This window comes from Triticum urartu, chromosome 5, assembly GCF_003073215.2.
Source record: "Triticum urartu cultivar G1812 chromosome 5, Tu2.1, whole genome shotgun sequence".
NCBI lineage: Eukaryota > Viridiplantae > Streptophyta > Magnoliopsida > Poales > Poaceae > Triticum > Triticum urartu.
Genome location: NC_053026.1, coordinates 489,954,590 through 489,958,846, shown reverse-complemented (window position 1 = coordinate 489,958,846; position 4,257 = coordinate 489,954,590).

Genomic DNA, 4,257 nt, shown 5'->3' with positions numbered 1-4,257 from the left:
GCTTCATTCGAGTCCACCAATAAGTCTGCTTGAGGTCCTGATACATCTTCGTGCTCCCAGGGTGGATGGAGAGGAGAGAATTGTGAGCCTCGTTCATGATCACTTTACGAAGGTCACCTTTGGGCACAACAATACGATCCTCGAAGAAGAGAGTATCCTTGTCATCAATGCGGTAGCACTTGTACTTGGGTTGACTCTTGGCAATCCCAATCTTCACCTTCTTCACCATAGCATCAAGAAGTTGAGCCTGGCGAATCTGGTCTTCCAAGGTAGGAGAGACTTGAAGGTTGGCGAGGAAACCTTGAGGAACAACTTGCAGATTGAGTTTGCAGAAAGCTTCACAAAGCTCGGGTTGATAAGGCTTGAGAATCAGACTATTGTAGTAAGCCTTCCTGCTCAAAGCGTCAGCAATCACATTGGCCTTGCCTGGAGTATACTCAATACTCGAATTATAATCTTGAATCATTTCGACCCATCAAGTCTGCCTGAGGTTGAGATTAGGCTGAGTGAAGATGTACTTGAGACTCTTGTGGTCAGTGAAGATGTCCACTTTTCTTCCCAATAAGAGATGTCTCCAAGTCAAAAGAGCATGCACAACTGCCGCCAACTCGAGGTCATGAGTGGGTTAGTTCTTCTCGTTGGGATTCAACTAGCGAGAGGTATAAGCCACAACTTTCTTCTCTTACATCAACACTGCACCAAGACCTTGAAGAGAGGCATTGCAAAAGACCTCGAAGGGTTTGGATTCATCAGGAGGAGTCAGAACTGGAGCAGTGACCAATTTCTCTTTCAAAGTGTTGAAAGCAATGTCACATTCCGGAGACCAAACATACTTGACGTGCTTCTAGAGAAGATTTGAGAGAGGCTTCGCGATCTTTGAAAAGTTCTCAACGAACCTTCGACAGTAGCATGCGAGACCGAGGAAGCTACGGAGTTGCTTCATGTTCTGAGGTGGTTCTCAATTCACAATTGCAGACACCTTCTCAGGATTCACCGCAATGCCCTTGGCAGAGATGATATGCCCAAGATAAAGAACCTCATCGAGCCAAAATTCGCACTTTGAGAACTTGGCGTAGAACTGGTGTTCCCTGAGCTTATCGAGCACCAAACGCAAATGCTTGGCATGATCTTCCTTGTTCTTCGGAAAGACCAGAATGTCGTCGAGATAGACCAAAACAAAGTCATTGGTGTAGGCGTTGAAGATGAAGTTCATCATGCGAGAGAAAGACGAAGGAGCGTTGACGAGGCCAAAAGACATGACAGTGTATTCATATGAACCATAGCTTGTTCTAAAAGCCGTCTTGGGAATATCTTGCTCACGGATTCGAATCTGATGATAACCCATACGGAGATCAAGCTTGGAGAATACTTGGGCACCTTTGAGTTGTTCGAACAGCTCGTTGATGTTGGGAAGTGGGTATTTGTACTTGATAGTCTTCTTGTTCAATGGACGGTAGTCAACACAAAGTCGGTCCGTTCCATCCTTCTTCTTCACAAAAAGAACTCCACAACCCCACGGAGAGGAACTAGGTCGGATGAGACCCATTCTCTCTTGAATATCGAGTTGCTTCTTCAGCTCCTTCACTCTTTAGGTCCCAGCTTGTAAGGACGCTTGCAAACCGGTTCCATGCCAGGCTCAAGATCGATGACGAATTCAACTGGCCGGTGCGGAGGCATTCCTGGAAGCTCTTCTGGAAAGACGTCTTGATATTCGCAAACGACTGGAATTTGAGAGATGGCATCTAGTTCACCCTTCTCACTGAGAGAAAATAGACAGATGGTATCATCACGAGCAGCAAAGACAATTACATCTTCAGACGAATGAGTCAATAGAATCTGCCTGGCAGCACAATCAAGCTGAGCCTTGTGCTTAGAAAGCCAGTCCATTCCAATAATAAGATCAATATCCGAGTCACCAAGAACCGAAGGAGAAGATAGAAATTTGTAGTCACCCAAAGTGATAGTAACATCCGGAGCAATGGAGTTAGCATGCATGCGCCTACCGGGAGAGACAACTGCTAACGGTCTAGGCAAATTTGCATGGCCAACCCATGCTTAGATGCAAACGATCTCGAGATGAAACAATGCGATGCACCAGTGTCAAAAAGAACTTTAGCTGGAATATCATTAACAGGGAGGTTACCCATGATGGCATCTGACGAGTCCTCTGCCTGAGCTGCATTCATCAAATTGACCTTGGCGTGCTTGGGGTTATGCTTGACCATAGCTGTACTTGCCGATCTCACAGGAGGAGGAGGAGGGAGGCGCCTCTGATTGAAGCACTTGTTGACATAGTGATCCTTCTGTTGGCACTTGTTGCACGTGACCTCTGAAAGTGGACGGTGATACGGAGCACTCGATCTTGGAGCTTGAGACGAAGTCTTGTTCTGAAAGCCAGGGTTGGGTGGGTGGGAAGATCCACTGCCACCTTTGCTCTTCTATTGAAACGGCTGACGGAACAGAGGAGGAGGAAGCCAATACTTCTGCTACTTGGCCACTTGAGTAGAGGAAGAAGGAGTAGCATCTCTGACTCGCTTCTTGGAAGCATCACACTTCAGTTGAGCAGCCTCTTGCTTAAATGCCATGTTGTAGAACTCATCGTACGTCAAGGGCTCAAAGAGAACAAGAGCTAGCTGGATTTCTTCTCTGAGACCACCCCTGAACTGGTATATCATGCTCTTCTCGTCAGGGATGTCCTGCTTAGCAAAGCGGGCAAGCTTCTGAAACAACTTGTTGTAGTCATAGACAGACAAAGAGCCTTGCTTCAGGTTGCGGAATTCCTCACGCTTGCTTTCAACCACGCTCTGGGGAATATGATGAGCTTTGAAGTCTTGACGGAATTCATCCCAGGTAATCACCCGGCCTCCTCTGGAATCTTTGTACTTATGGAACCATTCTGCAGCTTGGTCTTTGAGTTGGAAGGAAGCGAACTTGACAAAGTCCTCAGGCCTGACGTTACTGCACTCGAAATGCTTGCATAAGTCCACAAGCCAATCGTCAGCATCAGTTGCCTCAACACAATTGCTGAAGGTCTTTGGCTGGTTAGCAAGGAACTGGTTGAGTGTAGCAAAGTGATTCTGATTGTTGCCTTGGTTGCCTTGGTTCGCTTGATTGCGCTCTTGAAGAATTTGCATGATCAACTGCGTGTTTGCATTGGTAGCGGCCATCACGGCTTGCCATGCCTCCGGAGGAGGAGGAGGTGGTGGCGGATCCTGATTCTGATTCTGATTGCTGCTCTTAGCAGGAGCCATCCTGAAGAGGGTGACATCCATTAGCACATTGACAGATAAAATTGAAGCTGAATCAAGCGGGTTGAAATTGCAACATATAGTCTTCACATCCGAACATAAGAACGAATGCATTCCACTTGAAATGGTCACATATCCATAAAGTGAGAAGCCACTTAGAATTTAGGTAGAGGAATAAAATCAACAAGGTACGGAGCAAGAACGAATACTTGGTAAGAAATCCCAATCTCAAACCAAATATCCGTGGAAGAAGAACTATAGCTACAAGAATTCCCACCTATGAAACTCCCGAACCTTTCTGGTTATGCAATCAGGTGTTGGGGATACATGGGAAGCATAATATCTCACCCAAATCTAGCAATTCCTACATCCATCTGTATCCATCCTTCAACACATAACCGAGAAAAAACTTCGGAAACTATCTACCTCAACCTTCGAAAAGCATCCGTTATACAAGTTATGGCAATACTCCCGAACTCCCGTCCCAGTACTGGGTGGCGTCGAGGTTATCTCACCAACAACTGTATAAAAGAGATTTTCGATGTCGGCGAACTAAACTCAGGTATTCCAGAACTGCAACGATAAAATTGTGACGACAACACCTCGGAGCTCAACTCCCCGGGACACTGCCACAACCCCTAAATGACAGGAGGTACCAACAACAATGTTCTCGTCACAAATCCATCGGAACGATTCCAAGATACCCGCGTGATCCTAAAAAAAATTTAGTGAAATTTGAGAAGAGAAGAGTCAAAATTCTACACCAGGATGCCTTACTGGGGAGTAAAAAGAATTCGTAAACTCTCCGATATATAATTCCTAAATGACTCAAAACATTTTTCTAGACTCAACAAAGGCTGCTAAAAACGATCAAGCAGTGGGGGCTCCTAAGGTCGGGGAAGGCTCTGATTACCAACTTGTAACGCCCTCGATGCGGCTATATCTCCTACATGTGGAAGCACGTCTTAGAGGCATAACCGCATTGAAAGCAATGTCACAAGTAAGGCAA